This window comes from Chenopodium album, chromosome 3 (assembly GCF_948465745.1).
Source record: "Chenopodium album chromosome 3, dcCheAlbu1.1, whole genome shotgun sequence".
In the NCBI taxonomy this organism is placed as follows: domain Eukaryota; kingdom Viridiplantae; phylum Streptophyta; class Magnoliopsida; order Caryophyllales; family Amaranthaceae; genus Chenopodium; species Chenopodium album.
The window spans coordinates 69,152,659-69,171,284 of NC_137836.1; positions in this window are offsets into that span (position 1 = coordinate 69,152,659).

Consider the following 18,626-nt stretch of genomic DNA (forward strand, 5'->3'; position numbering starts at 1 on the left):
ACTTTGCCTTATTTTGACATAGATGGGTAGCTGTAATAACAATGACAGCAACGTTTACAATTTGCGACCATTCCTTGAGAAGGATAGGTTAACAGGGGAAAACTTTTCCAACTGGGAAAGAATGCTAAGGCTTGTTCTGAAATTTGAAGGTAAGGAGGATGTCATTGATACCCTATTACCAGGACCTCTGCCAGAAAATCCAACTGCGGAAGAGATCAAGAAGCACAAGGAAGCTCATGATAGAGCTATGCCTATCACTTGCTTAATGATTGCAACCATGGAACCTAGTCTTCAAAATCGTTTTGAGGACCAGGATGCCTATTCAATCATGGAAGAACTCAAAGCATTGTTTAAGAAACAAGCTAGAGTTTAAAGGTATGAGCTTCATCGTGAGATTCTGGATTGTAGAATGGAGAAGGGTGCCACAGTTCATGATCATGTTTTCAAAATGATCGGCCTAATTCAAAGTATGGAGAAACTGGGGTACCCATATATTGATGATTTGGCAACAGACATCATTCTCCACTCACTTCCAGAAAATTTCAACCAGTTTATCATGAACTTTAACATGACTGCCAATGCAAAGACTATGAATCAATTGCATGCAATGTTGGTTAGTGCTGAGAAACAAATCCCTAAGGAACCTAAGAAGGAAGTTCTTATGATTCAAAAGGGAAAGGGGTTCAAGAAGAAGGGGCAAAAGGCTAGTGCCAAGAGCAAGGGCAAGCAAGTTGCCAAGGCTCCTGAAAAGCCTAAGGCGAATCTAAAACCCAAGGCTGCAAGTGAGAGTGAATGCTTTTACTGCAAGAAGAAGGGGCATTGGAAACGTAATTGCCAGAAATACCTTGATTTCCTCAAGAAGAAGATCGGAGCATCAACCTCAGGTATAATGCTATAAACATTTTAACTTTCACTGAGGTATGTGATACCAAATTGCAGTGCTTAACATTGTGATGTTGCGCAGGAACTGCAAACAAGTGAAGCTAGAAAGGAAATGGAGCTAGAAGGTGCACTAGATGTGTTTTTGAGTGGCCAAAAATAGCTTCATAGTTTTAATTTCTGATTAGTTTATCATGACATTTAGAACAATTTCCAGTTTTTGATGAGATAATATTTCGGTTTTCTTGTTTTGAATACTGATTTGGTTTACTTGGCTTGGACAAATGTTGATCCATGACCAAGGTAATAAATTGTTTTCATTTTGCTAGATATGAGTTAATTTTGGTTTTATGACATTGATATAAGTAGATCACAAAAGTAAATTTAGATGATTCAAAGCAAACTTACTTATAACAAAGTAAGGTTAGGTCACATAAACCATTTGCACATCCAAAGTTATGGATGGACTCATACTCTTATATGATTATGAATCACTTGAGAATTAGAAGTCATGCTTGATAAGGTAAAATGACCAAGTTACCTTTTAGTTGAAAGGGTGAAAGAGCTAAAATGACATTTTGGAACACAAACATATGATGTGTGTGTACCACAAGTTCAAGATTTAGCAAAAGGATTTAACTAATTCATTGCTTTTATTAACGATTTAAGTAAATATATCGATAATTTCTTAATGAAATAAAGGCTAGAATCATTAAAATGTTCAAAATTCCAAAATGAAATGTAAAATCAAGTTTGAGATAAACAATTTAGCACCACAATATGATTGTTGTGATAAATATTTAACTCTCAAACAAATGATCATCTAAAAGAATTGTTGAATTAAGTTCACAATCCAGGAACATTACAATTAAAATGTATGTATAAAGCAGGAATCAAACTTTGCTTGCCATGGTTTGATCCAAGATTTAATGATTTACAAATATCGTTTTGAGGATATTCATTAAGAACAACAACAATTGGGAATATACTAAACAGAAACTTAACCAAAGCAGTAGAAAAGATGTCATAAATGTTATGGATTGGAAATGTTACAAAGTTGTCTTTTCTAAACAGGATTGAAGGAGTATGAAATCTATGTAAAATGTTTACAAAGATGACATAATAAACCCTAAATCAAAGGTGTTATTCCTACAATTGCGTAGAAACAAAATGTTTAATTTGTTGCTCGCGATAGTGTCTTTATAGAAAGAAGTGTCTTCCTACAAAGCCAAGTGGGAGTAAAGTTAGATCTCAATGATATTCGAGACGAGCAACAAAAGGATGTGGATAACACTACATCAGAGACGAAGGCGCATGAAATCAGCTAATTTGATAAAACATGTGTCGAAGCAAGCTAATTCAACTAGCGAGACTTCTATCGTCCTACTAGAATGAAAGGCTTCAAAGAGCTGAAGAGAATAATTCTATTGTCGCTCACACCTATCGTAGGTTACTTAAGATCGAAACAAACAATTTGTTGGAATTCTAGTATAAGGTGGATTCTAAAATTTTCCTATTGGAATTGTTGGAATCCATACCTACAAGCAAGCTTTGGACAAGTGCCAACTCAGGAAATGGCTTAAAGCCAAGAAATCCAGAATGGACTCCATGTCTGTAAAGATGTGCTAGTCCATGATAGTCTTGCAAATGGGGTCAAACCTATTAGTTATGTAAGCCTATTCGGATTATTCTAGTTATGGAAATCAAAATCACCTTCATGAAATGTTCTTGATGGATGGCATGTATATGATACAACCTAAGAGTTTTGAAATCCAGAAATTCCTAGAAAGTTTTGCAAACTTCAGAAATTCATTTATGGATTGAAGTAAGCATCAGGGAGTTGGAACACTCATTAGGAAATCAAATAGTTTGATTACCTTGGAAGAATGAAAAGGAATCTTGTAGAGACAAGAAGTTTAGTGGGAGCAATTGGTCTTCTTAGTCTAGTATGTAGTTTACATACATTTCATATGAAATGATATATCAATGCTTGAATGAGTCAAGCAATGGTTAGAAAGATTGTTTTTATATGGGAGACTTAGGAGGTGTTGAGTACATATTGGGAATCAAAATCCACAAAGTGAATCTTGAAGGATGACTGGACCTAATCAAGAGACTTATGTTGATAAGGTTCTTGACAAGTTCAAGATGCAAGACTCTAAGAGAGGATCTCTTCCCATGTCTCATGGTTTTACACTCAGTAAAAACTCAGTTCTTTAAAAGCTAGTAGAGTTGAGTTGTAAAGGTAATGTACCTTATGCTTTTGCAAAAAGGTCCATTACATGTGCCATGAAATGTACAAAGCAAGTTGTTACATATGACTTGTGCATGTGTAGCAAGTTTTAAGCAAATACAGAATAAGCATACGAAAGTTACCAAGAACAAATCCTTGAGTACTTGAGAAGCACTAAAGGAATTTTTCTAGTTAATGGTATTAAAGATAAACAAGTTGTCAAAAGGTTTTACGGATGCAAGTTTTTCCAAACAGGCAAGATGATTCTAGAAGTTGATCTAGATGCATATTTTGTCAGTATGGAGAAGTACAGTGAGCTTTAAGAGTTCAAAGCAGAGCACTATTGCATGCTCAATGTTAGAATATGTGTATTAAGCTATAGTCGGATAGTTTTAGAGGAAGTTTGGATTAAAATGTCATATGACTAAAGGGTCACCTTTGCCCAAGAACAAAGGAGCCAGGGTCACATCACAAATCCAAACAAATGGATATGAGATATCGCCTCAGTTATGAGATCATTGACCAGCGGGAGGTCATGTTCTGCAAAGTTTTATTATAAGTGAGAAATCACTAAACCCCTTCCATAGACAAAGGTATGAAAGTCATATTAAAGTCTTGGATTGAAGCAAATTATGTAATTTAAGTTGTGTACGTTTGAGAAGACATATTACATAAGAAAATACATCAATTTGCAGAATTATGTTTAAAATAGAAATTGTTATTTCTCTTATTTAATTATGGTTTGAAATTAAATAAAATGTCCAAAATAATTATGAATTGATGGGCTTACTAGGTTAATGACTGATCCGTGCCATTTATGGCTATGTTTTTTTTATATTTCTATGCTCCTTTGTAGTTGTTTATGTCGTGTTTTTAGAGAATAATGCTCGATTCGCGTGTTTTTGTGTTAGTTTAGAGAAATGCATGCTTTTAATGGTTTTCTTATCATTTTATTCATTTCTCGGCTATTTCTCTTGCTTCTCCATTTCTTTGTCTTATTTTGTAGGTACGTCGCAGGCTATATGCATGGGAATTGAAAATAGCACCCACTAGGATCAATATGCACTTATCGGAATTGAATTTGAGTTTGAAACAAAGGAAAACGAAGGATTGCAAAGTATCAAATAGGACCTTTGTGCATTGTTTTAGTCATATCTCAAGTTCTACAGATTGGATTAGGGTGATTCAAGTTGGGTTGGAAACTATACTTGAAGAGCTTTCCAATGATAGGTCGCACGCCTTCATATGATTCTTAGATCAGAAGTTACAGCCTTCTGAAGTTGGCCCTGGAAAACTGCCGCGGGCGCGGGCTACAGTACCCGCGTGCGCGGGGTTGCTGCAACTCCAAAACTGCCGTATTTGGGCAGTAAGCACCCGCGGTTGTCCCGAGGGCTCCCCGAGGGCGCGGGTTGGGCCGCGGGCGCGGCTATCAGGGTGTCCGTTCCCCTCCGCGGGCGCGGCCGATTTCTCCGCGGGCGCGGGTTTCTGGGTCTTTTACGATTTTAAGCTTCTTTTCTCCTTTTGTTTATATAGTTTTTGGTTTCCTTTATTCTTCATTCATGTAATTCTTTAGTTTTAGTTTAGTTTTCTCTCTCTTAGGTTGAGAGCTTCTCTCTCTATATTAGGAGTAGTTTTAGAGAGAGAAAGTGAGGAATTTCAATGGTGATTGAGAGATTGAAGATGCAAGTGTGACAATTGTGTTGGAGATCTTCTTAATTATCAATGAGCATTTCTAAACTCTATCTCATTCAATTGCTTTGTTTAATTTGATGTTTGTTTAGTTTGATTTTGATATTTGATGTTTGATTAGAGTAATTGTTCTTGATATTTTGTTGATTCTTGTTCTCTATAGTTGATAGTTGATTTGATGGTGTTGTTTGAGTAGTTGTTGGCTAGGAATTGGGTGAAACTTGTATGATTGATTAATTGTGATTAATTTTGGAATTGTGTTGATTAATTGTTGAGATTAATTAAAGTGATTAATGAAGGTTTGCATGTGTGTAATTCAGTTAGGCCTTGAGAATTATGCTAGATTGCATTGTAATTGCTAATGACACGAACAATTGATTTAGGGATTGCAATTGTATATTGGTTTTGATTGTGATTCTCTTGATTTGTTATTCATAGTGAACCCTAGCTTAACAATTAGGAGATAACTCTTTGATTCCAATTGATTGCTCTTTTCATTAGTCCTCACAACCTTTGATTGGCATACTCTTCCAAGTTGTTGCAATTGACATGATTACTTGTTGATCCCCGTTTCTAGTGTTTTATTTCCTTGGTTACTTGTTTTGTTAGTTGTTAGTATTCTCTCTTACCTTCGTCTTTGACCTAGCTTAGGTGCATAATTGAAAGTGCTTGAACATTACCGTTCCTTTGGGTTCGACCCTTGACTTGCCTCTATACTCGTATTTAGGTTTGTTAAGTGTTTATAAATTTAGTTTGACCGAGGGAAGATTAGATAACGATCTAGTTTTCCCCTTGTCAATGACCTTTTGAATGAAACCCCACAGGTGAACAAAATTCATACATTATTTAAGTTCCTAGTTCGAGATCATTAAAGTGGACATAAATGATTTCAATGAATGGACTAGCATGTAAGATTGATTGGATAGCGCAGTTTCATGGGCTATAGGGGCATAGTGATGCTCGGTCAATCACTTGGATATGCATGAATGATGCATGATCGAACTAATGACCTACTTTGAAGTTCAAGTATAGAGCTTCCGTATATATTAGTGGATTCCTTTGACACGAGTGGAACATGATTTCATTCAATGGATGTTATGGCTGTGGTACACTCAAACGTCTGCCCGTAACTGGAGATTATAAAGGGTGTTTCCCGGTCATTTCAGAAGTTGAGTGGGAGGATTGTTGCCACAAGATTGGATAGAGTCTACCTATTAAATTAGGAAATGTGTCATGGCCGCTTGAAGAGGGAGAATTCAGAAAATACGTGGCCGCGTTCAAATGCATTACTCAGTAATCATTTGGTTTTGTAATTCTAACTCAGATTTCAAGAAACGATTTGTAGATTAATATGATCTCGACATGTGATGCAATCATATTATCAAATCGACATATACATTGACTTAAGGAATTTGAATATTGCACCCTTGTCTCAGACAAGTGGGAGATTGAAGGAGTTATGTCTTCGTCGTGTGCAATTACTAGATATATAATTGGATCAAATTATGGAGATAATTAAGTCCGGACACTTGGGTCGTCGTTTTGCCATAGCTAGAGGTACTTACGATCTTTGGACTAGTAAAATAGGCCAAAGCCCAATTGGACGGATCCTATAAGGTCACACAAAGGGGCTAGATCGAGCATTAGAGGACGAGGCCCATCATGGGCCTCATCACTCTAGGTGGCCGGCCATATGGGGATTAGAAGAGGTTTTGGGCTTCATGCCCTAGTCTAATTATAATGAGGTTATAAATAGACTAGGTGCCTAGGTTTACAAGCAAGCAATTTACTGATCTTTTGATCAAACCCGAATTAGCAAACACGAAACCCAACCCCTCTCATACTCCCATCTCTCACGGCTCTCTCCTCCTCCTAGGCGCCGGTGGTGTCTCGTGGTGGTGGTGGTTCGTGCGGTGGTCGGTTGTCCGAAAAGGTGGTGATCGCGGTTTTCCTCAATCACTCGACCAATCTAGTATTGGTGGACGGCTCGTTCGAATCTCGTGGACTAAGTAGAGGAGCAACACTTGGGGCTCTATTCTCTCCCTGATTTGCCTGTTGAATAGCTGCGTGGAATTCACGCTTCAAAGGTATGATTATGTGTCTTGTGTGTTATGCATGCGATCCTTGGTTTAGGTGCTTTATGAATATGATTCATGTTATTTCCACTGCGTAGTACCTATAAACTCCTACAATTTCTTCACCATTTTCATGGCGTCTGTCTTTAAGCTCGACCAATAGTACCCCAGATGGGTGGCCTTTTCAGCCAGGGCTCGTCCTCCAATGTGAGAGTCGCACTGCCCCTGGTGAAGGTCGTCCAGCACATCATGCCCCTTTTCAGGGGTAATACACTTCAAGTACGGCTTCACAAAAGCTTTCTTTAACAACTCCCCTTGCTTCATTTCATACAACGCCGCCCTCTTTTTCATCAGCCATCTCTCTTTAGGATCGCCCGGGAGCAATCCATCCCTTAGTTAGGAAATGATTCCGTCCATCCAAGTAGAGCTTCTGTCAATGATTTGTACTGGCTCGACATCAATACTCCTCTTTTCCTTCACTTCCCAAAACAATAATCTAGGAGTATCATATGATGCCGAGGATGCTAATTTGGAGAAGGCGTCCGCCTGATGATTAGACGAACGAGGAACTTGTTGCAGAGACAAATGCTCTAGGCCCTTGGCCACTTCTTTGACGATCTTCAAGTATTTCATCATGGCCGGCTCCCTTGCCTCACAGTCACCATTCACCTGGCCGACTACCAGCAAGGAGTCCGAGCTCACGTCCACTTTTGTTGCTCCTTCCGCCTTACACATTCTAAGGCCGGACAGGAGAGCTTCATACTCGGACTCGTTGTTAGAGGCTTGTGTATACACCTAAAAATGTCTCCCCAAATCCAAACCCGATGATGAACAACCTTTCACCGCCATTATTGGTCGGGTTGAGTATGTAATCTTTGGAGTGCTTAAATCCATGTTCATTCCCAATACATTTCATAAACCAATACAATTCCTAGCCCATTTCCCCAAACCATAACTTATTTTCCACTTTTCGTGTCTTTAAACCCAAAATAATTCATTTCGTGTCCTTTTTATAGAAACGTTTAATCTAGTTTATTTTGGTCCATAATCTGGGTCCAATGATTAAATAATTGGATGGCGCTTGAAAATAGCTTTCCAACGATATATTATAAGCCCAAATCCGAGTTATAACGAATAAGTTATGACCAAAATATTAAACTGAGCCCAAACTGAACCTAAGCCCACCTTACCTACGACCCAATGATCATGTGGAGGGTCCAAATGATTTAATACCAATTATAATCCAGTTAGGATTAATTAGAATCTTCTATAAGTTTCTAAAAGATCCTAATTATCCCTTTTGAAAAGATAAGATTAAAGAGTTTGAAATTGAATAAAACTCCTTTTTTGAAAATCCTATTTCTATCCGAATGGAAAGACCTTAAAAGATAGACAGATATATATTATTTTCGTGACTCAAAGTTTTTATCAAAATTTTATATGGTTGGATAGCCCTTGAAATTATCTTTCCAATTATATATTATAATATCAATTTTGAGCTATAACGGAAAAGATATGAATAAAATGTCAAACTCTATCCAAAACTGACACCGTCTCACTATTTCGGCCATATATTTTATTCTACAAAATATTTTAATCTGATTCTAATTGGGTTAGAAAGTAGACTTCAAGAGATTTCCAACTATATCTTATTTATCTTATTACTATTTCTGGATCAAAAGATATGATAAAACAAAAACCGCAAAAACTGCTATCTATCGCAAGAGTTTTAATCCGGTTCGAACTCGATCTTGTCTTGATTCTTCGACCCTCTTTTCCCCCTATAAATAGAGGTCATATCACCCCTTTTTCAATCATCAACATGATTGATCACAAAATAATTCTCTTCTCCCTCTTTAGCCTAAATACTAGCCTCCCGATTCTTCCATAATACTTCCCCTAGCTACTACAAGGAGTCCATACAATACCCAAAGTTATATACTTAAACCAAGGCGTGAAAGGTATAATTGAATGAGGGTTTGGACCAAATCAAATCTACCTTAATTTAATTCAATTTTCATTTAATTTATATTTTTGTTGAAGTTACTAACAATTTATCCATGACGTAGCAATTCAAGGAAACGCGGAAAGTGAGTAATTGATCCACTTAATTACTCTTATTTTTATTCTTGTTGCTAGTATAATGATTAGGGTTATTATTATTATTTGATTTGACTAACGCTATTATTGTTGAATTGCTTCCAATATTAATATTTATTATATTATTTATTGATCACCATATTGCATGTTTAAAGGGAATATGTAATTGAAAATCACGCCTAATAAGATAATTTGGACAACCGGTTTAGGTTCCTTTTAATCTTGTTGTTTAATCAAGTGATCACAATATTTTAAAATTATATGTTTCATTAATATTAAACCAATTTAGCTTAATAATAGATTGGAGCAAATTGAATCTTTGTTTGTATGTCTTTGAGATCACAAGAATCACTTTTCACTATAAGAATCGAGTAGAGGCCAATACGGGCGAATGTGACTCCATGACTCATTTCGTACCATCATCCCCGATCCTCCTTTTGTAGTTCCGAACCATATGGAGTTAGTAATCTCATGGATTATGAATGGGGTGCAACCTTCACGGGTCAATCGTTGTTGCCTATCGTTGTCCCTTATTCGTGGTTGCCTTTTATGATCCGTGAACGGTTTACAAGTTCCTTATAAACTTGTTGGCGGCTCCCTACTTTCCTTGTCCCTAATCGTATATGTCAATTCACACTTCCTATGAGTGCCAAGCATATTCACAACGTGCTTTAACGTAGGCGCACTTCGAACGATGCCTACAATTTGACGACTCCACTGGGGAGGATTCTTGGTTATTTATTGATTTGAGTGACCGGTATTTAATTGAGATGAGTAAATGAGACTTGAAAGATTCTTGAAAAATATTCTTGTGATTTAATTGGCATTGTCACGTATGCATATGCTTTTAAGCTTACCTATTTTGCCACAATAGTACGTGTTCTACGTATGTGGCTAACCCGGGGGATTTATGCTCTATCAACTCGAAAACGCTCATGGCAATAAGGGTTCATCAGAGTTTTTAAATCCACCCAAACCATGGAGTCGAGTTCGATTTCATCACGAACTCGCGGAGCCGCTCGTTGGCATACACCCTCAAGGGAGGCTTCCTTGCTAACGCGTCCAAACTCTTAACCATGGTACCCTTTGACACCCAAAAGCTTGACCATAGTCGAACATAGAACTTGACTTTAGGTTGCGAACTTCATTGCATCTTGCGTGACAATATGCTTTTATGTGCATTTTTTTATTGAATTTTTTTTTAATTATTTTTTTTCTCTTATCAAACCCTTTTTATTTTTTTTTAGAGTCGAGTCATAGATTTTTTTTTTAAAATTTGAGTCAACTAGGATTTTTATTCCCGTATACTGCATAAGAGTCAACTTGTTTTGGTCATAGCCGGAGTTCTAGAAAGAGTTACGTGTCGTGCAACCTATGGATCTGTAGTCCCGAGTTTTATATTTCATTTGGAGCTAATTTTGTCCTAATCAAAGTCACAGATCAAAAGTTATAACCGATATACTACAACCTGTCCAGTTTAGATGTCTTTTTAGCGTTACCTTTTTTATTTTATTTTATTTTAAAAAAAAATCGTGTCAAGCTAGTATTAGCCAAGTCCTTTAACCCGTGTCAACTCGTATAACATAGGATTATAGATTTTTATTTTTTATTTATTTATTTTTTTTATACCCATGAGTCATAACTCTTCTAGATTCCTAGTCCTCTTCCTAGTTTCTTATGATCAATTTTTGTGCTAACCTTAACATGTGTTCTTTGTCTTTGATTGTGGTTGATCTTATTTATGACTAACGATTGAAAATGGACCGTTTTCACCTAGTAAATAGCATAAACATTAAAATTGGACAAAATTAATCAAGTTAGTTTGTCTTTTAGTCTTCCGTGCTATTTGGTCATTGGGTCCTTTGTTTTTCACAACGTCCACATGTCTAGCCATGCGATCATACCATGAGTCTTAATATACTCACCTAATCACACATGTTGAGTCATTTCACACACTTTGTCTTCGTGTAATGCACTATATTGTTTATGAACATATACTAGAACCATGCATGCATCGTTTTCCATCGTAATAGGAATGAGTGGTGTATTTCCCATCAGTTTTCAAAATCGTTTCATACACTCTTCCTTTTGAATCCAAGTATTGAGTGAATGCATTAAGTGAGTTTATCTTTACACATATTTGAGTCTAAAATCACTTGGCAATAGTTGGAAGAATAAGGGGAACGTCACTCCTTCCTTCTTTCCTTCCAATCAAAGCATCAACAACAAGAAACTTTTTTCCTCAGCAGGCGCCAAGAAGTAACTCATAAACAACCATGAAGACAAAGCACGCTTCAAGATTCTCACCAAGATTTCATGTTTTCTTCTTCTTTTGTTTCAAACCGTTCCCCCTAAAAAGTCTAGCATAGGTTCTCCTTATCCATGTGTCTATGCATCAAATTTCATACCTTCTTCATAAATGAGCATATCTTTCTTACATTCGATCATGTGATTAAAAGTAAAAAAAATCAATTACCGAACTAAACACAAGGTACACCAATGATTTCAGGCACCTTTGCAACCCTGCCATTCCCTGTTAACCGTTCAATCACATTCCATTTCTTCATCAACCACTTTCAGCCTCGTCTAATGTTTGGCCTTCATTTCTTCAACCCACATTCACTTAACTTTGGGATTGGAAGATGTGTAATTGTATAAAATTCAAAAAGCAAGTAAAAAAAAAAGCAGCAAAGCAACAATAAAACAATGTCTAAAGGCAAGTGTTCCAATGTCTTTGATATGAACATGTCTCAAATTGCGTCTCTCATCGAGTGCTTGGTACCGTGCCTGAGAAACATGAATGCTAAGTGAGTGATGGACCGCATGATCTGAGATTTCCTACATTGATTCACAAAAATGGAAAAAAGAAAAAAGAAAAAAAAAGAAATTCAAAACAAAAAAAAAATATATATGAAAAATAAAACTTGCAAAGTCTAATACATAATTGCATATCTTGGGGGCTTCTCTCGGGTCTTGAGCCTTTTACCCATTTCTTCCTTAAACCTTCAGCTTAACCACATTACAACCCTTGAAAGACCTCTTTGAGATGTACACACACTCGTGCAAAGTTCGGTTAGAGCTACGTTCAGGCTGATTCCTAACGGATACGTAAGCAACCTCACATCGAGGTGCGACCACATTCATATTCATATCCATGCATGATCGAGTCAAAGAATATCCAATGATTACCCCTACCCATTTAGAGCTAGACTTGGGGGCTTGAACCCACATCATTTAGCCTACCTAGCCTAAAGAGTCATCATCTTTAACTCTTCTCACATCTCTTTCCATCGCCATAACCCTTGCAGCCAGCCTTAGTATCACATTCACACACTTCACTCACACATCCATATCCATATCATCTTTCCCTTAGGAACCCTTTATCATGAAATCTTGTTTCCCTACCGCGCATGCTTCATCATCTATCAAGACAACATTCATCAGAAGAAACATTGTATACTTGCTTAGCTTCTTGAACCGAGCAATGTTCATTGTTTCATGCCTCACATAATGTGTCGAGTAACATTTCTATATCAATGATTTGTAATAATACAAAAAATATCGTTCTTAGCTCCTTGACCTAAGCAACGTTCATAATCACTTCATCTATATACGTGCTTAGCTTCTAGAACTAAGTGACGTTCAAGATCGCTTCTTTACACCATATATGATGCTTAGCTCCATGACTTAAGTTCATTCATCTATCGTGTCACATGATGTAATTGTCCTTAGCCTCCTAGCCTAAAAACATGCATCATGCATACATTATTTTGAGGACAAGCAATTCAATCCATACGATTCATTTCGTCTCGCTTAAGGAGGAAGTTCAAAACTTCTTTCCTTTTTCATTATTTTATTTTGGGGAAGTTCAAAAACTTTTTCAAAATTTTTATCGATGAAAGTTCGAAAATAAAATTTCATTTTTTCACGTCTTTCTTTTTCAGGAGAAAGTAGGCACCCTCCACTTGTCTCATGACAAAAATGATGGAAAATTTTTGCTTTTGCATTTTCGGTTGCTTATGTCTGCACACACACACTCAAACTATACACACACACAATCACAAGTCATACTCATGTCATGTCATGTCGTGTCAAGTCAAACTTGGTCAAGTCAATCATAGTCTATACGAGTCCACTGGCAAATTTTATTTTGCAGGTCTCAATTACAGCCCACGTCCGGGGACAAGCGGACCATCTACAACCCACGTCCGGGGACAAGCGGACCATCTACAGCCCACGTCCGGGGATAAGCGGATCATTTACAACCAGCCCACGTCCGGGGACAAGCGGACCATCTACAGCCCACGTCCGGGGACAAGCGGACCATCTACAACCCACGTTCGGGGACAAGCGGACCATCTAAAACCCTCGTTCGGGGACAATCGAACCACCATAATTTCATGACGCAAGGTTCTCGATACACAGAGACTTGCAATCTCATCATCTGTCGACTTTCCTCAAGCATTGAAAGTATTATCTGGTGGATTTCTTCAAGCATAGAAAACCGCCAAATTCCTTTGTCGGCTTTCCTCAAGCATGGAAAGCATTATCGGTGGATTTCTTCAAGCATAGAAAAATGCCAAAATCATATGTCGACTTTCCTCAAGGATGGAAAGTGTCATCCGGTAGGTTTCTTCAAGCTTAGAAAGCTACCAAACTCATTTGCCGGCTTTCCTCAAGCATGGAAAGCATTTCAACAAACGTCATCGGTGGATTCCTCCAAGCATAGGAAAATACCAAACTCATTTGTCACCGATACACTGGTGTCAGATAAGCGTTCTATCCTTTTACTCTTTTATCTGTTGAATAAACATTTTTTGCAGGTATCGGCGTATACAGAGTGATTTAGGATCGCAGAACGTCTTAAATCATTCTCCGTCCCTATCGGCTACTTTGACTATTGTTTTCAAAACTGACGTTTCTACAAACTCAGTCAAAGTGGGGGCTTGTGTAGACACCTAAAAATGTCTCCCCAAAACCAAACCCGATGATGAACAACCTTTCACCGCCATTATTGGTCGGGTTGAGTATGTAATCTTTGGAGTGTTATATCCATGTTCATTCCCAATACATTTCATAAAAAAATACAATTCCTAGCCCATTTCCCCAAACCATAACTTATTTTCCTCTTTTCGTGTCTTTAAACCCAAAATAATTCATTTCGTGTCCTTTAAAATCATTCATTTCGTGTCCTTTTCATAAAAACGTTTAATCTAATTTATTTTGGTCCATAATCTGGGTCCAATGATTAAATAATTGGATGGGGCCTGAAAATATCTTTCCAAATATATATTATAAGCTCAAATCCGAGTTATAACGAATAAGTTATGACCAAAATATTAAACTGAGCCCAAACTGAACCTAAGCCCACCTTACCTACAACCCAATGATAATGTGGATAGTCCAAATGATTTAATACCAATTATAATCCAATTAGGATTAATTAGAAGCTTCTATAAGTTTCTAAAAGATCCTATTAATCCTTTTTGAAAAGATAAGATTAAATAGTTTGAAATTGAATAAAACTTCTTTTTTTGAAAATCCTATTTCTATCCGAATTGAAAGACCTTCAAAGATAGACAGATATATCTTTGTGCCTAATAGTTTTTATCCAAATTTTATATGGTTAGATAGCCCTTGAAATTATCTTTCCAATGATATATTATAATATCAATTCCAAGCTATAACGGAAAAGATATAAATAAAATGTCAAACTCTATCCAAAATTGACACCGTCTCACTATTTCGGCCATATCTTTTATTCTACAAAATATTTTAATCTGATTCTAATTGGGTTAGAAATTAGACTTCAAGAGATTTAAAACCATATCTTATTTATCTAATTCCAATTTCTGGATCAAAAGATATGATAAAAACAAAAACCGCAAAAACTGTTGTCTATCACAAGAGTTTTAATCCGGTTCGAACTCGATCTTTTCTTGATTCTTCGACCCTCTTTTTTCCCTATAAATAGAGGTAATATCACCCCTTTTTCAATCATCAACAATCTTGATCACAAAATAATTCTCTTTGCCCTCTTTAGCCAAAATACTAGCCTCCCTATTCTTCCATAATACTTCCCTTAAGCATTACAAGGAGTCCATACAATACCCAAAGTTCTATACTTAAACCAAGGCGTGAAAGGTATAATTGAATGAGGTTTTGGACCAAATCAAATCTACCTTAATTTAATTTAATTTTCATTTAATTTATATTTTTATTGAAGTTACGAACAGTTTATTCATGATGTAGCAATTCAAGGAAATGTGGAAAGTGAGTAATTGATCCACTTAATTTCTCTTATTTTTTTCTTGTTGCTATTATTATGATTAGGGTTATTATTATTATTTGATTTGACTAACGCTATTATTGTTGAATTGCTTCCAATATTAATGTTTATTATATTATTTATTGATCACCATATTGCATGTTTAAAGGGAATATGTAATTGAAAATCACGCCTAATAAGATAATTTGGACAACCGGTTTAGGTTCCTTTTAATCTTGTTGTTTAATCAAGTGATCACAATATTTTAGAATTATATGTTTCATTAATATTAAACCAATTTAGCTTAATAATAAATTGTAGAAAATTGAATCTTTGTTTGTATGCCTTTGAGATCACAGGAATCATTTTTCACTATAAGAATCGAGTAGAGGCCAATACGGGCGAATGTGACTCCATGACTCACTTCGTACCATCATCCCCGATCCTCCTTTTGTTGTTCTGAACCATATGGAGTTATTAATCTCATGGATTATGAATGGGGTGTAATTTTCACGGGGCAATCGTTGTTGCCTATCGTTGTCCCTTATTCGTGATTGCCTTTTATGATCCGTGAACGGTTTACAAGTTCCTTAAAAACTTGTTGGCGGCTCCCTACTTTCCTTGTCCCTAATCGTATATGTCAATTCACACTTCCTTTGAGGGTCAAGCATATTCACAACATGCTTTTAACGTAGGCGCACTTTGAATGACGCCTATAGCTTGAAACCGAAATCTTAATGCGTACTCAAACTTATCCCCCTCGAGAGATTGACAAATAATTCAAGTGCCACATCCGATCGCTGTTGCACTACCATCTACAGACACCTTCCATATCTGGTCTCCGGCCGGCTGTAAATCCGGCCGTGTCATCTCAGCCAAGAAATAAAAAAATGCCTGACCCTTTATGGCCTTTCTGGGCTCAAACGTGATGTTGAAACCTCTTAGCTCTAAGGCCCACTTAAGCATGCAGCCACTAGCTTCTAAAGTTGCAAACGACTTCTTGAGTGGTGGATCAGTATAAACCACTATTAAATATGCCAGGAAATACGGTTGTAACTTTTTAGATGCCATGTACAATGCTAGCCTAAATTTTTGAACAGAGGGTACCTAATCTTGGCATTGTGTAGCACATGGCTGATAAAGTAGACTGGGATCTGGTGGCCATCCCGTTCAACAAGAAGAACGACACTTAAGGAATGCTCTGAGATAGCAAGATAGATGTACAACTTCTCATCCTTGAGCGGACTGACGAGCCGAGGCAATGTATGGAGATGACTTTTTAACTGTACGAATGCTTCCTCTACCTCCTCCGTCCACTCAAACATAGATTTCTTTTTGATGGTTTGAAAAAAGTATCAGCATTTGTCCCCTAATCTTGACAGAAACCGACCGAGTGCTGCCAAACAGCCGGTCAGTCTTTGCACTTCTTTGATTGTTCTTGGAGACTTCATGTCCAAGATAGCTTGAATTTTTTCAGGGTTAGCCTCAATTCCACGTTGATCAATTAAAAATACAAGAAATTTACAAGACTCAACACCAAAGACACATTTTTTCGGGTTTAACATCATCTTATGCCGCCTGAGTTCGGTAAATGTTTCTCGTATATCCTTTAGATGGCCGGCCGACTCTTTTGACTTGACTATCATGTCATCAATGTACGCCTCCATATTCCAGCCGAGCTGATCTCTGAAGACCGTGATGATAAGTTGCCGAAATGTTGCAGGGGCATTCCGGCCGAACGGCATTACCTTGTAGCAATACAGCCCCTGCTCAATCACAAATGTGGTCTTTTCTTGATCTTCTTCCCATAGAGGAATTTGATGGAAACCGGAGTATGCGTCCATAAAGCTCATTAGGGCATGCCTGGCAGTAGAGTCAACCAAACGGTCAATCTTTGGCAAGGGAAAGCTATCCTTAGGACATGCCTTGTTCAAATCCGTATATTCTACGCACATTCTCCAAGTTCCATTTGGCTTCTTCACAAGTACTACTTTAGCCACCCAATCAGGGTAATAGCATTTCCGAATGAAACCGGCGTCCAACAGCTCTCTCACCTCAGCTGCGGCGGCCTGATTCCTCTCTTCTCCATGATTTCTTTTCTTCTGGCGGACAGGTTTCACGGCTGGGTTCACAGCCAACTTATGTATGACTAGGTTAGGGCTTATACCTGGCATTTCACTAACTTCGAATGCAAAAACATCCTTGAATTCTCTCAATAGCTGAACTAACTCATCTCCAAGCAGAACCATAGCTTTAGTGTCGACACTTACCGTCCGACCTGGTTGATCAGGATCAAGCACTACATCTTGTTGGTTGTCGGCCGGCTGGGGTCTTAGTTCTTCGGGCCGACCGACAGCCATTAGTTGCTATGCTTGGTCGGCCATAACCTATTTTCGCTTTTGGCCGACCTGGTATGCTTGGAGTGGGGGTTCTTCCCCTTTCAACTCGGACGGCTTTCCATGTCCGCGAATCGTTGGCTTAACAGCTATCTGGTTGCACTCTTTTGCCATTTTCTGACTTCCTTGAATTGAACCAATCTTTCCGTCTGAACGTTCAAATTTTAACAACATTAAATGGGGGACGATCACAGCCTTTGCAACATTTAGGGTGGGGCGGCCGAGTATGACATTGTAACCAGTCAACTCTTTTACCACCAAGAATCGAATGACCATGTCCCTCCCTTCTCCTTTCTGCCCAAATCGGACTGACAGATTTATCTATCCATCTGGGTGAATGTTGTTTCCCCCAAATCCTACCAAGGGATGAGTGATGTCCTTCAGAGAATCTTTTGGGAACTTTAAATTCTTTAGGGCGGCCAGACTGATGATATCGGATGAGCTGCCCGTATCTATCAGTATTCGGCTCACCTTTAAATTGGCTATCTTCATAATGAATACCATAGGGTCATTGTGCAAGGCTTAGACTTCCCCCAGTCAGCTTTAGACACAGTTAAGGTTAATCCTTTACAGCGTCCGCCTGCATCACCTTTCCCAAATTCTAAGTGTTCTGCTTAATTCCCTTCATGGTGGGGCCGCCTGAGGCAAATCCCCCTGATATCACGGCCACAAAGCCCGAATCGATACTGTTCCCATCATCTTTATCATTTTTCTTCTTTTTCTCGGACGTGTTGTCTGTCCGTGTGTATGTGAACTTTGAATTCATCATATAAGAGTTCACCATGCCCTTCTCGGCTAGCTTGTCCAACAATCTCTTCAAATTGACGCAATTGTTTGTGTCATGTCCTACGTCCTTGTGGTAATGACAGTACTTGTTTTTGTTCCTGTACTGAGCCAGGCCTCTTAGCGGCTGAAGCTTTTCAAATTCAAATTTGTCTTTAATCTCCATCAGGATGGAGTAACAGTCTTTGTTGAACTCATACCGG